Source organism: Mus caroli, unplaced genomic scaffold, assembly GCF_978045245.1.
Source record: "Mus caroli unplaced genomic scaffold, Mus_caroli_1 scaffold_6, whole genome shotgun sequence".
NCBI classification, from domain to species: Eukaryota; Metazoa; Chordata; class Mammalia; order Rodentia; family Muridae; genus Mus; species Mus caroli.
In genome coordinates, this window is record NW_028227261.1 from 114463730 (window position 1) to 114479703 (window position 15974).

General features: G+C 42.3%; 1 long non-coding RNA gene across 2 annotated transcripts in view; it reads left to right on the top strand.

The window, feature by feature from the left end:
• The window catches only part of LOC115030878 (uncharacterized), a 59748-nt gene that overhangs the window by 29596 nt on the left and 14178 nt on the right, over window positions 1-15974 (top strand). The window contains exon 3 of one of the 2 annotated variants that reach the window (XR_003836461.2): window positions 3145-3193. This is a non-coding gene — a long non-coding RNA (uncharacterized LOC115030878). Of the gene's footprint in view, window positions 1-3144; window positions 4175-15974 lie in introns of those variants that run through there. The other variant, XR_003836460.2, reaches the window with a different exon arrangement.

A 15974-nucleotide genomic window follows, 5' to 3' on the forward strand; every position in this document is an offset into this window, starting at 1 on the left:
TTTCCCCTTCCTGCCTGCCTTCCCAACTCAGGCCTTGGGGTGGTAAAAGGAGACTTGTGGGCTCTCTTTGACTCCTGTGGTGGAAGGGCCAGTAGCACCCTAATACAGCATCCCCACCAACCCATTTTGGTGGGTGAAAGCTGTGATGGTTTGTATATGCTTGGCCCAGGGGGTGGCACTATTAGGATGTGTGGGCTTGTTGGAGTAGGTGTGTCACTGTGGATGTGGGCTTTAAGACCCTCATCCTAACTGCCTGGAAGCCAGTATTCAGCTAGCAGCCTTCAGATGAAGATGTACAACTTTCAGCTCCTCCTGCCTGTATCATGCCTGCCTGGATGCTGCCATGCTCCTGCCTCGATGACAATGGACTGAACCCCTGAACCTGTAAGCCAGCCCCAATTAAATGTTGTCCCTATAATGTTATCATGGTGTCTGTTCACAGCAGTTAAACCCTAGCTATGACAAAAGCAAATCAGAATGCCAGCAAAAAGGGATAATGGAAATTTGACATAGATCCCCTCCTGTGAGGGGGATCTTTCTAAGCCAAGAAGATTCTATTATGGCTTTCTTGCTGACATTCCTGCATTGATTCTGCGATGGAGGGAGGAAGCAGCACCAAGAACTAGCAGAGGGGATACATTGGGAAGCAGGCAGGGGAGCAGGGGGTGGAGGGCATGTCGGGAAGCAGGTAGGAAAGCCTCTGCCTGAGGACCAATGGCAGTTGACACCAGGCCTCCTTCTCAAATTCTTTAAGTGTAACTGGACCCCAGACCTTAACAGAATTGAAACCATGATGGAAGTACCATTCAGGCCTTGGAACCTGGCACATAGGCAGCACCACCTGTCAAAAGGAGAACAAAGACCTAGTCCATTAAAGTCCGTAGTTTTGGGAAAGTCCCTAAATATATTAACCTTGATTTTTGGCTTCTGAAGTTCTACTTCTGGCTGACTGAGGTTGGCCAATCCAGGATGTGGTTGTGCTTATAAGCTCACCAGTTGCTAGCTGGCTGATCAAGACTTTTGACTTAAACCTGTGTTAGAGTAGTCTACACTGGTGGATAACCACGACATAAGGGGTGAGGAATTAGTGGTTTCTCAATGATTTGATTAACCCACAGAAGATTCCCGTTGATAAGAATGTTACTTGACAGGTGTCCCTTGAATTCAAATGAGACCCTGTGAAAATTAGAGCCAGCTTCCTCAGTGCACTTTGCTGTCACTGAATATGATTTAATCTATGGTGGTTAAAGATGACTAGTCCTGCCTGGAGTCGTGTGAAGAACAATCTGAGGACTCATGAGTGCATGTGTGTGCACTAGGATGGACTCTATGGTTGAACTACAGAACCAGCTTGAATTCTTCCATTTCTTATTGTGTAATTTGGTTTCCTTTACAAAGCTCCCTTGGTCCTCATCTGCATGCAGTTTATATGGTGGCCAAATGGTTGTAAACCTCTCTTTGGGTTTCTCTTCATGCAACAATAGAAAGGGTGACTTTCTCAAGCCTTTTTGGCCTACATAGGCTTAGCCTAAAGATCTATTTTCTGTCTGTGCTTGGCATTTTCACGAGGTTGCCGGTTTTTTTTTTTTTTTTTGTGTGTGTGTGTGTGTGTGTGTGTGTGTGTGTGTGTGTGTGTGTGTGATTGAGGCTGGACTGTTCAAGGTGGCTTGGATGGGCTATTCTCTCCACAAGAGAGAGGAGGTGTTGCTCACCCTAGCATGGCGGTTGGATTTCTCACAGTGTACTTTGGGGTTCCCAAAAGCATCAGTGTGAAAACTTGTGGGCTTTCCTAAGGCATAGGGCTAGATCATTCAACAGAGAGTTCAGTTGTTACATTCTAGAGGGTACAGGCAGACATAGGGACATCTGGATCCAGTGTGGGAGAGAACTGCACATAGGATTGTGACAAAGTAAGTATTTCTTTGGGGGTCATTATTGATAACTTGCTGTCCACACAATACTTTGGTACCTTTTTTGACATCCACCATTAACTGCACACATTTTGTAAAGCAATAAAAAACAACGACATATTTGACTCTAGATGTGACTTTCATCACTGTCACATGACTCTGACTCATTAAGTCAGTGTTGGTGTCTGATATTGGGACCAAGTTGTGGCTCCTAAGTCACAAGCTTATGTTCTGTCCGCCTTCATTATCTAGAATCTTCTAGGCTCATCGTTGGGTAACTGCACCTTTATATGAACTGTTTTTTCCAGTGAAAAGGCTTAAAATGAAATCTGATTTTTCTCAGGAGGTATATCTGCATTTACTTATATACCTGTTTATTAAGAGGCAACAAAACTTCTTTGAAAAAAATGGAAGTTTTGGGCTAGTAAATGGCTTAGTGGATAAAAGTGCTTGACACACAGCATGATGACTTGAATTTGATCCCTGGAAGATGGAGGTGGAAGGAGAGAACTAACCCCTGAAGGTTGTCCTCTGTCCTACACAAGGGTGCCAGAGCATTTACATTGTGTGTACATACACACATATGTATGTACATGCATACATACATACACACACAGGCTCATAGCAAATGAAGTAAGATGGAAACGTGTGTAATAATTCTGTTCAACATTGAAAACAAAGACATACCTATAAAACAATTTCTGTTTGTTTGTTTTAATCTCAGGACTTTAATAATAATATTTAATAGGACCAACTAGGTCAAAAGTAAACACATATACTTTGCATTTGGAATAAATCCCTCACTGGTAGACTGCCTAGCATGCACAAGATCCCCAGCTCTATAAAGAGAAAAAAAGTTACCGTCAGCTTTGGCACATAGTAGGTATTCAGGTATTCAATGAGTAAATGATAATAAATAACTTCAAAGATAAACATTCCAAACTTGCTTATATTTTTTCAACATGCTTTAGGTGTCAGTTCCTTCCTGCCACCATGTGCATGAGATCTAACCCAGGTCGTAAGCCCTGCTCACAAGCACCTTTATTTGCTAAGCCTCTCAACATATCTCTTTTTTCCCCCCCAACAAGAAACGGATGGTAATAACCTTTACTCTAGCATTTTAATTTCAGACACAAGTGTTTAACCTTTCAGACTTGCTTAAAAATGCAAAGTAGGCACTAATAAGTCATCATTTCATTAGTGAATTAAAACATTGTTTTTTTTTTTCCCTTAGTGCTTGCTTCTGCTTAATAATGGAAAAAGCCATCTCATCCACAGCTACGGTAACTCTCCAGTCAATTCCTATCAGTCTGGCCTGGAATCAGAAATGGCAGACATCTTCCAGCAGGACAAATGCAATGGCAGGAAAGGTCTAAAAACTGCAAACAATTTGGAGACAATTTGAATACTTGGTTAAGGACAATTTTATTTTTATTTTTATTTTTGTCAAGGACAATTAAAATTGGCTGGGATCCCACACACTCTTGCTTTTTTTTTTCTTTATTTTCATTTCAAATGTTATCCCCTTTCCTGGTCCCCCCACCCCCGGAAAATCCCCTATTCCATCCCCCCTTACCCTGCTCACCAACCCTCCCAACCCCTCTTCCTTGTCCTGGAATTCCCCTACACTGAGTTATCGAGAGCCTTCACAGGACCAAGGGCTTCTTCTTCCATTGATGTCTGACAAGGTCATCTTCGGCTAAATATACGGCTGGAGCCATGGGTCCTTCCATGTGTACTCTTTGGTTGGTGGTTTAGTCCCTGGGAGCTCTAGGGGTTCTACTTGTTTCATGTTGTTGTTCCACATATGGGGCTGCAAACCCCTTCAACTCCTTCAGTCCTTTCTCTAGCTTCTCCATTAGTGACCCTGTATTCAGTCCAATGGTTGACTGCAAGCATCCACCTCTGTATTTGTCAGGCACTGGCAGAGACTCTCAGCAGACAGCTCTATCAGGTTCCTGTCAGCAAGCTCTTGTTGACATCCACAATAGTGTCTGAGTTTGGAAACTGTATATGGGATGGATCCCCAGCCAGGACAGTCTCTGGATGGCCTTTCCTCCAGTCTCTGTTCCACACTTTGTCTCTATATCTCCCCCCATGGGTATTTTTCCCCCTTCTAAGAAAGACCAAAATATCCACACTTTTGTCTTCCTTCTTCTTGAGATTCATGTGATCTGTGAATTGTATCTTGGGTATTCAGAGCTTTTGGGCTAATATCCACTTATCAGTGAGTTCATACCATGTGTGTTCTTTTGTGATTGGGTTACCACATTCAGGACGATATTTTCTAATTCCATCCATTTGTCTAAGAATTTCATGAAGTCATTGTTTTTTGTTTTTTTTCTTTTTTTATTCTTGCTTCTTTTTAAAGAGGAGTCTTCAATCAGTTGGAGTACAGAAATGCTTTGTGTGTGTGTGTGTCACAAAGTATCTGTTTGGCATTCCACTCTCCTTCTGAGTAGAGTTTATTATTGATATAATTTATCTATATTATCATTATATATCACTAGATGAATACTTTAATTAAATACATTTGTATAGACTGCAGGAGGGTCTGTATCATTTGTGGTAGAGTATGCCCATGATAGTTAGTTTATATGTCACCCTGATGGGCCTCCAGTGTACCCAGACATCTGGGAAAACTATTTCACTCTGTAAAGTGTTTTTTGGAGGAGATCACTATTTGAGTCAGGATACAGAGGAAAGCCAATTAACTCTCGTCCAATGTTGAAAACCCACATATAACAAAACAGAGGAGAACTTCACCTACCTGACTTCTTGGGTGGACATCAGTCTTCACCTGGAAATGACTGTGGCTTCTCCTGGTCCATCGACTTGCTGACAGGATCATTGGACTTCCTAGTTTTCCTAGTTGCAATTCATACTCATCTCTACCTCCGTCTCTATCTCTGTTATTTCTATCTCTGGTTCTGTCTCTATGGTGTCTATTGTTTTGTTTATGTGGAGAATCCACAACTAATACAATATTCCTTAGGGTATCTGTCTGGTCTGTAGTCGTTACTTTTTATTTGGCAACTGTCTGCTATTCTGAATTGATGTATCCTACCAACATTCTGTTTTATATGTCTCCACTTCTCAGTGACAGTTTTATATAGATTGCTTTTCATATAACTACACTTGAATATTAGAAATTCAGGTCAACATGCATCATTGTAATGTAAATTATATCAGTAAGTTGTCATGTGATTTTAACCTGTTAAAGGTCAACTTTGGGGAAGAGAGGGATCCCTGTTGATCTCCTCTAACCCCACCTCCCTGTCGTGGTCAGGGTGACTCCATTGTCCAGGAGAAGGAAACAACAAACAGCAAAAGGATAAGGGCATTAAAAGCATCGAGTCCCTGAGAACAGCTAGGAGGTAAAACATTTCCAGCAGCCTTTACTATCACTTACCTTATGGCATAGAACGGAAGCTGGAAGCTCATCCACAGAGAGAAAGCTCAATTGAGAAGCCACCTGACTGTTCAAGGTCCCCAGTGAAATCCTGATGAATATCCTAAGACCCTGATTTGCTGTTACCTTTGTTTGTTTTCCTGATCATGCTACTCCAGGTGTCCCTGTGGGATGTTCTGAACTGCTGGTTTGATGCTGTTTGGCTCCCTCTCTGTTGTATCTATCTATCTATCTATCTATCTATCTATCTATCTATCTATCTATCTATCTATCTATCTATCTATCTACTTGCTATTTGTTCTTTAATTGTTGCTTGTTATTTGTTCAACAAACCTACTCAAAATCAAAGGTTTAGCTGTCATAGATCATTCTTCAGGTTATTCAGAACATCCATTTGGCATGGGGAATGGTGGTTGGCTACTTTTTTGTTTTCTTTCTGTGATCAAGAGGCAGAAAAACTTGGTCTATGAAGAGAGTAAAAAAGGGGGCTCCTGACCCACTTTTCACTCATATTCCCATATATTGTTAGTGTCTGGAAGCTTCCCTGCCCAGTTCTGTATCTCTTTCCAACCATCACTATCTCATTGGTTATCACTGCTGGCTTGACTCAACTTCTATGAGCTCAGTTGCCTACCTGATATGCTGGCCCTGCTTCTTATGCTTCTTTAACTTGTGAGCTAATTAGAACCGAGAAAAAGAAAGAGTGGAAACCCAGGCAGACATGGCTCATTGAGTGGGAGTCATAAAAATTCCCTTGGAGAACTTCTCATCTCACTTCTTTTTTTTTTTTTTTTTTCGAGACAGGGTTTCTCTGTGTAGCCCTGGCTGTCCTGGAACTCACTTTGTAGACCAGGCTGGCCTCGAACTCAGAAATCCGCCTGCCTCTGCCTCCCGAGTGCTGGGATTAAAGGCATGCGCCACCACGCCCGGCTCTCATCTCACTTCTATTCCTAATATCACACACACACACACACACACACACACACACTCACTGAGTTCAATCAGTGTTGCCCATATTTGCATGTGCTTATGACTGACCACTTAAGATTGGATTCTTGTTCCTGAAAAGACAAAAACAGAATGAACAAACAAACAAAAAAACCACCCCAAAGTGGTTCTCCTTTCTGCAGCAGCCGTTGTTTATCTGTAGATCTTTACCTAGAGGTGGGGCCTTGTGATATTTTTCTAAATCCATGTTGGTCTGTTGATTGATTGTGGGCTTTGCACATCTAGTGCTGGCAATCAAATATATATATATATATATATATATATATATATATGTATATATATAATTATTTCATTTATTTACATTCCAGTTGTTGCCCTCCCCTACCCGGTTTCCCCTCCCACAGTTCCTCATCCCATTCCTCCTCCCTCTTGCTTCCAAGAAGGTGATCCCCGTAAGCCTCCCCTTCCCCTGTGACTTCAAGTCTCTTGAAGATAAAACACATATTCTCTCACTGAGGCCAGACCTTTGCCATATATGTGTCGGGGGCCTTGGACCAGCCTGTGTATGTTCCTGGTTGGTGGCTCAGTCTTTGGTAGTTCCCTGGGGTCTGGGTTAGTTGAGATTGCTGGCCTTCCTATGGAGTTGCTCTTCCCTTCAGCTTCTTCAGTCCTTCCCCTAATTCAACCACAGGGGTCCTGACTTCAGTTCAATGGTTGGTGAAAGTGTCTGCATCTCTCAGTCAGGTACTGGTAGGGTCTCTCAGAGGACAGCCATGCTAGGCTCTTGTCTGTAAGCACATCATGGCATCAGTAATAGTTTCAGGGCTTGGTGCCTGTCCCACCATGAGATGGATCCCCAGTTGGACCTGTCATTGGACTGCCTTTCCTTCAGTCTCTTCTACATTTTTGTCCCTGCAGTTCTTTTAGATAGGAACAATTCTGGGTCAGAAATTTTGACAGTAGGTTAGTAACCCTGTTCCTCCACTTGAGACCTTGTCTATCTATTGGAAGTGGATTCTACAAGTTCCCTCTTCCCAATGTTGGGCATTTTGGCTAAGATCACCCCCATTGAGTCCTGATAGTCTTTCACCTCCTGGGTCTCTGGTATTTTCTACAGGGTCCACCTCTCCCCCACCCCCAGCTGCTTATTTCTGTCCATTCTCCTGGCCCTCTGGGCTTCTCTTCTGTTCCTCTTCTCCCTTACCTGATCCTGTTCCCCTTTCCCTCCTTCCCATCCCCTTTTCCACTCAGGTCTCTCCTTCCCTTTGCCTCCTGTGATTATTTTCTTCTTCCTTTTAAGTGGGATTGAAGCATCTTCCCTTGGGCCTTTCTGCTTGTTTCACTTCTTATGGTCTGTGGGTTGTATCCCAATGGCTCAGGCTCTAAGATCAACTACAAAGCTTCTGCAAGGCAAAAGACACTGTCAATAGGATAAATCAGGAACCTACAGATTGGGAAAAAAAAAAACTTCACTAACCCTATATGTGATAAAGGGCCAATGTCCATAATATATAAAGAACTTCAGAAGGTAGCCTCCAAAAAAACCCAAATAACCCAATTTAAAAATGGGCTACAGAGCTAAACAGAATTCATAACAGAAGAATGTCAAATGGATGAGAAGCACTTAAAGAAATGTTCAAAGTCCTTAGTGATCACAGAAATGCAAATCAAAACAACCTGAGATTCCACCTCACACCAATCAGAATGGCTAAAACCAAAAATGCAGGTGACAGCAGATGCTGGTGAGGATGTGGAGAAAGAGGAACAGTCTTCCATTGCTGGTGGGGTTCAACCACTTTGGAAATCAATCTGGCAGTTCCTCAGAAAATTGGAAATGGTTCTACCTGAAGACCCACCAATATCACTCTTGGGCATACACCCAAAAAATACCCCACAAAACCACTAGGACATGTGCTCCACTATGTTCATAACAACTTTTTTTTGTAATAGCCAGAAGCTGAAAACAACCCAGATATCCCTCAACCGAAGAATGGACATAGAAAATGTGGTTCAGGATCAAAGAACTCCACATAAAACTAGAGACACTGAACTTTATAGAGGAGAAAGTGGGGAAAAGCCTCAAAGATATGGGCACAGGGAAAAATTCCTAAACAAAACAGCAATAGCGTGTGCTGTAAGAATCAAGAAATCAACAAATGGAACCTCATAAAATTGCAAAGCTTCTGTAAGGCAAAAGACACTGTCAATAAGACAAAAAGACCATCAACAGACTGGGAAAGGATTTTTACCAATCCTAAATCTGATAGGGGACTGATATCCAATATATAAAAAGAACTCAAAAAGCTGGATTCCAGAAATTCAAATAATCCCATTAAAAATGGGGTACAGAGCTAAACAAAGAATTCTCAACTGAGGAATACCGAATGGCTGAGAAGCACTTGAAAAAAATGTCCAACAGGAAATGGAAATCAAAACAACCCTGAGATTCCACCTCACACTAGTCAGAATGGCTAGGATCAAAAATTCAGGTGACAGCAGATGCTGGCGAGGATGTAGAGAAAGAGGAACACTCCTCTATTGCTGGTGGGATTGCAAGCTTGTACAACTACTCTGGAAATCAGTTTGGTGGTTCCTCAGAAAACTGGACATAGTACTACCTGAAGATCCAGCAATACCTCTCCTGGGCATATATCCAGAAAATGTTCCAACCGATAAGAAGGACACATGTTCCACTATGCTCATAGCAGCCTTATTTATAATAGCCAGAAGCTGAAAAGAACCCAGATGTCCCTCAACAGAGGAATGGATACAGAAAATGTGATACATTTACACAATGGAATACCACTTAGCTATTTAAAACAATGAATATATGAATTTCTTAGGCAGATGGATGTATCTGGAGGATATCATCCTGAGTGAGGTAACCCAATCACAAAAGAAGTCACTTGATATGCACTCACTGATAAGTGGATATTAGCCCCAAAACTTAGAATATCCAAGATACAATTTGCAAAACACAAGAAAATCACGAAGAGGGAAGACCAATGCGTGGATACTTCATTCCTCCCTAGAATAAGGAACAAAATACCCATGGAAGGAGTAACAGAGATAAAGTTTGGAGCTAAGACAAAAGGATGGACCATCCAGAGACTACCCCACCTGGGGGTCCATCCTATAATCAGCCACCAAATGCAGACACTATTGCATATGCCAGCAAGATTTTGCTGAAAGGACCCTGATATAGCTGTCTCTTGTGAGGCTATGACAGTGCCTGGCAAATACAGAAGTGGATGTGCACAGTCATCTATAGAATGGAACACAGGGCCCCCAATAGATGAGCTAGAGAAAGTACCCAAGGAGCTGAAGGGGTCCACAACCCTATAGATGGAACAACAATATGAACTAACAGGTACCCCCAGAGCTCGTGTCTCTAGCTGCATATATAGCAGAAGATGGCCTAGTCAGCCATCACTGGGAAGAGAGGCCCCTTGGTCTTGTAAGCTTTATATGCCCCAGTACAGGGGAACACCAGGGCCAAGAAGTAGGAGTGGGTGGGTAGGGGAGCAGGGCGGGGGGGGGCGGTATAAGGAACTTTTGGGATAGCATTTGAAATGTAAATGAAGAAAATATCTAATAAAAAATTCAAAAAAAAAAAAAGAAAATGTGGTTCATGTACACAATGGAATAGTATTCAGCTTTTAAAAATGAGGACATTATAAGTTTTGCAGGCAAATGAATGGAACTAGAAAATATCATCCTGAGTGAGGCAACTCAGACCCAAAAGGACATGCATGGTGTGTACTCACTGATAAGTGGATATTAGCTAAAAAGTACAGAATAGCTAGGCAATCATATTCTGAGAGGTCATGAGCACAACATCCATGCCCTGTTCAGAGGAAGCTATTATACAGCAGTCATTTCAGTCCTGGGACTATTACAATACAACAGCCTCTCTCCCCAGCACATGCACACAGTTCTGCCATGTTACCTGTGCCTTAAATGCAGGGCTTATATTATAGATATCGTATTTGTTCTGAGTATCCCACAGTTTCATATTATCTGTAGTTTGACTGGCTGTGGATCTTTCTCATAGTCTCTGTTGAAAGAAGCTTCTCTGATCAGATGTGAGAGCTGCAGTCATCTGTGGGCATAAGGATGAGGATTGAGAAGGCAGCTGGAAACTTCATTGCTTTAGTGTTATGGCAGTTGTAGATTCTCCCCTCTGGCCATAGGTTCTTAGCTAGGCTTATAGTTCCATGCATATATTTCCTCCAGGTGAGTGGACTTTGATTATAGTTAGATGGCTGTTGTCTCCAAGATACAAGGCACATTGAAGGATATCTTGCCATTCTTTTCAGTTTTATTGATAGCTTTCATCCCTTAGCTCCTTGCATAGCACCTTCTGACACTGTGAGAGCTAGTGTGTGTAGTCTAAGCAATAGGATCCCACTTTGATGTTCTAGCAGGCAGCAAAGAGCTATGACAATACTTATATTGTTTTGGGAATCTTTTGGAATTCCCTAACCAATGATTCAAAGGGAAGTACCCCTTGCCCAGCACTGGGGTTTTTGTTAGATTGTCTGTGGTTTGTGGAGGGGAACATATTGTCCTAACATGTGGGGTAACTGCATTAAAACTACATACATATTTTTGCACGTATATATGTATTTTAAAGTAAGCTTTTAAAATAATAGATTTCTTAGTGACTTTCCACATCTTCTGTCCTAGTTAGGGTTACTATTGCTGTGATGGAACACCATGACTAAGGCAGTTTGGGGAGGAACGAGCTTAATTGACTTACACTTCCATATTACTGAAGGAAGTCAGCATAGGAACTCAAACAAGGAAGGAACATGGAGGCAGAAACTGATACAGAGGTCATGAAGGAGTACTGGTTATTGGCTTGTTCATTGTAGATTGCTCGACGTGCTTTCTTAGAGAACTTAGGACTACCAGCTCAGGGATAGCGTCACCCACAATGGGCTGGGTCCTTCTCCATTAATCTCTGATTAGGAAAATGCCTTACAGCTGGACTCTATGGAGGCATTTTCTCAACTGAGGTTCTCTCCTTTCAGATGACTCTAGTTTGTGTCAAGTTGACATAAAACTAGCCAGGGCACCTCCTTAGTATTAGTCATCTCTCTTCCTTTCCTATTCTTCTATATTACCCTCCTGCTCCCTTCCAAATTAAGTACTGTCCCATTCCCCCCCTCCTAGTTCTTGCTATATGTCCTGCAATTCTTCTCTAGAACTGTTTCTCCCAGTTTCTCACGCCTCCAACCCCCATTCCCACCAAACAATCCCTTCCTACTTTCCTAGCTTCCATGGTTACCCCAGGTTACACATTGAGACCTTAAGATCTGTATCTAGCACCCTAAAGTGAGAAAGAACATGTAGCATTTACCTTTCTGGATTTGAGTTATTCCAACCAGGATATTTTCCAATTCCATCCATTTATCTGTGAATTCTATGTTCATACAGCTGAAGAAAAAGTCATTGTGTATGTATACTACAGTGCTACCATCTGTTCAGCTGATGGACACCTGGGCCGTTGAAGCTAATGTTTTTAAGTAATAGCCTGAGATGTTGCAGGACCACCCATATTAAAGAAACATTGATCACGCTAGTGTGCATTGTTCATCTCAGTTCTGAAATACCCATTTGTTGGTCAACAGAGATCACGATTGTACCTCAAAAGTTTCTCCGTAGCTTATTTGACCTTGAGAATGACCAATTAAACCTGTGCTTCTCCTGAATTAAAGTATTGTTCGGTAATTGTGAGCATGTATACAAATTCTTCTAAAGTATGAAAGAGGCATGAAACTCAGTAAGTGAGAATAATTGCGGTTGTTACCTTGGGATTAAATAAAGTAGGCATTTGAACCTGGAACTTCATGAATATTAGATAAAAGGTTTTAGATTTTGAAGTAAAAAGCTGAAGACTGTATTTCTAGTGTTCCTATGGGATTCTTCCCACACACTACTTAAGAGTCGTCATTATTTTCCACACTTATCTGCATGGAAAAGCAATGTAATGGGCATGGAGAAACAAAGCATCGTGGCTCTCACCAGCATCTGAAGACATCCCTGCCATGTAACGCCCAGAGCAGGGCTACTGGAGGTGATGGTGTAATGACCAAATGAGAATAGAATTTTGGCATCACAACCCCAACACTAATTTAAAGCAGCAAGGTCCTCAGTGCTGTGCTTAGCCAGCCCTCTCTTGGCCTCCGTAGACGTGCGGGAAGGGAAAGACAGGAGGTTCATGAAAGTAGCTCTATTTCCTACGTCACAGCTTGGTTATGTGGTGCACCATGTTTAACTGGAGGCTTTTTAAAAAAAGCGAATGTTGCCATATAATGAATACCAAATAAAACTGATAGGATCCTGATTAATTTTTAATAGGCAGAAGTTGTGTGCTGCATGTAATAATATTGAAATTAATACATAATTAAAGGAGATTTGTACAGAATAGTTCACTTGAGAGTTGAATGGTACAGAACAAAGCTGGTCATCTCCAAATGTGACTCACAGCACGGCAGTTTGGAGACATAAGTGAGACTGAGTTTCCTGAGGTAGAGTCACACTTACCAGAGGCCATTAGGAAATCTCCGGGAACTCTGACCAGAGCCAAAGCCTTCATGCTAGTTTATAGGAGGTGGCTTGGGACACTAACCAGGACAAAGTCAGCCATGTAACAGACTTCCCTGTCGCATCTCTCCTGTATTCACACTGGCTAGTGAGTTTTTTAGGTAGGGAAGCAGACTATGAATCCTACTGCTTAAATATAGCTTGAGTTTGTTATATCATTACTAGTAAATGGGGCAATGGCATCTTCCAGATGATAACCTGCAGCTCTGCCTCAATGGCTCACGAGTGGCCACGCTGCTTCAGAGTAGGGAGAGGACACTTGTGAGTTCCACAAGAAAGGTGTTTTAGGGAACAGCTTATGTCCCCTCTTTTGCCATGGCTCCCATTTTTTTCCTCCCACAATTTTTAGTTCATGAAAGCCGGATGGGGTTGATCTCACTCTGGCGTCAGGAACAGGCTCACGGTTTCCAGCTAGCTGTTCTGAAGGCTGCATTCACCCGTTCCCTGTGACTTGTTTAGGGATGAGCATGTTACCCAAACTGGCCCACATTGTCTATAAAGCTCAAGCTTAGTTTCAATTAACACTCTGGGAGAGAAACCTTTCTTTCCACAACTTTAGAGCTGAAAAGAGACAGATCTGGAAGTGAAGGTTGTGCTAAGGCACAGCCATCTACAGAAGAAGCACAAACAGAGAAGACAGATTATTTTAAGCACAGAAGCACAGAGGAAAGCTACCATAGAGAAACCATCTTCTAAAAGGTAGGTCCCTAGCTGTATCGGTTAGTTTTATGTCAACTTGACACAAGCTACAGTCATCAGGGAAGAGGGAGCCTCAATTAGTCGGCCATCAGTGGATAGAGAGGCCCATTGGTCGTGCAAACTTCATATGCCTCAGTACAGGGGAATACTAGGGCCAAGAAGTGGGAGTGGGTGGGTAGGGGAGTGGGTGGGGGACTTTTGGGATAGTATTGGAAATGTAAATGAAATAAATACCCAATTAAAAAAAAAAAGAAAATGCCCTTGTAAGATGTGGCTGTAGACAAGCTGGTAGGGCATTTTCTTAATTAGTGACTGATGGGGGATGGCCACCACTTTGGGTGGTGCCATCCCTGGCCTGTACAGCAGAGTGAGCAATCCACGAGGAGCAAGCCAGTACGCAGTGAGTGCTGCATACTGGCTTGCTCCTCATGGCATCTGCATCAGCTCCTGCCTCCAGGTTCCTGTCCTGCTTGAGTTCCTGTCCCGACTTCTTTCCATGGTAAACTGATATGGATGCATAAGCTGAGTCAACGCTCCGGTCACGATGCTTCATCACAGCATAGTAACTAAGACACACAGGATTGGTTAGTGCTGCCTAAATAACACAGGCTGGGGCTGTGCTTGCAGTCTGTCTCTGCCTTGACTTTTCAGTAACAGCCAATAAATCTCCTCGTCTTTTTTTGTCCAATCTAGTTTGAGTTAGAACTTCTATTACTGCAACTCAAAGATCCAGACTAACACAGCATTCTCAGAAGTCTGAGCCCCCTCTGTAATATTTATGAGTGAGAATTGTATGATTAATGAGAACGTATTAGGAGCTCATGACAGGGGCTCTCAGACGGCGCAGCAGTTAGGAGTGTGTAACGCTTTTGCAGAGGAGCGAAGTTCAGTTCCATGTCCTCTGCATACTCAGTGCTCACAGACAACCACTTGTAATTCTAGGTCCAGAGGATCTGATGCCCTGGAATCTGATGCCCCATTCTGTCTGCTTGCAGCACCTGTATTTCTGTGTAACACATGTAACCCAAAATACAAATTTATCTTAAAAAAACCTCAGGACACTCCTGGGTACACTGACAGTTTGTTGTTGGAATGACTCAAGGTCCCTTCTTCTCTGTGATCTTGGAAACTGGGGAGGAGGAGGTGGATATAAAGTTGGAGAAAATGATGACTCAGCAGTTCCACTCTTCTAGTTGCCCCCTCAGGAAAGGTTCTCCACACCAAAGCGTCCTGAGCTATAAGGAATGCTCGCATCCGTCAAGGATCTTGGAAAAGGCAGATAAGGAGTCAACAAGTCTAGGAAAGGGGTTGTGATTCTGTTTCTAATAAGTTTCTAGCTGGTCTGTATTTTACTGGTTTAAGGACAAAATTCCTGATTGGTAAGCAACTAGGAACTATGTAGCATCATCATCATCAATCATACAACGAAAGAAAGATGGAGAGAAGAAGGAGGATGATGGAGAGACAGATTTTTTTTCAAAGAATGATGATATTTCTTTGAAATATCAGAGAATGGAAGTGAGAATATTGGCATTAATCTCTGAACATATTCACTGTGTGTGTATGAGTGTATGTGTCTGTGTATGTGCATGTGTGTGTGTGCATGTGCATATGTGTATGTGTGTATGTGTGTATGTGTGTGTATGTGAGTGTATGTATACACACTGTGCTCAGAGGATAACTTTCCAGGTCCTGCCTCTCTTTCCAATATATGGGTTTAACTCAAGTCATCTGGTGTGGCAGCAAGCTCTGTTGGCCACTGAGTCATCTCCTAGTCTTTGGGAATTGAGATGAGGTGAAGTCTCTAAGGGCACTAGGATCATTTTGTACTTTGAAATGATGATCATTGGCACCAGGTTGAGATGGAAAAGTTGCTGTACAGATGCTTTTGTGGAAATGATTTTTATGCAAGGTCAAAGTGTTGGCAGTCTGTCACGACAGTGATTATCCCGATTGACCCCAGGCTTTACCTATGCTCAGGCTGAAACAGTGCCTCCATTTTCATTCTGCCAGTGCTTACACATTTCCATCTTTATCACCGTCCCTCAGCCTCTATCCAGGGTCTAGGCAAAACACCCAAATTCTTCAGGAGACTTTAAGAATGATTTTCAACAGGTTATTCTTTTCATCTTGCCCACCTTGTTTGATGACAAAGCATTTGTTTACTTCAGAATCTGAAACAACTCACCTAGCTTATTTTTAGAAACTAAACCAGAAACTCCTTCTTACATCCTTAAATTCAATTTTAAAAATTTTCTAGAAGACAAAGCACTTCTAATAGATGATCAAAAGCCAGTTCTGTCCTAACCAAATTGAGACACACAGGGTCTTCCTTTCCCTTCAGGCAACTGTGAACATCAATATAGATTTTTCCAGACCAACCACTATGTGCT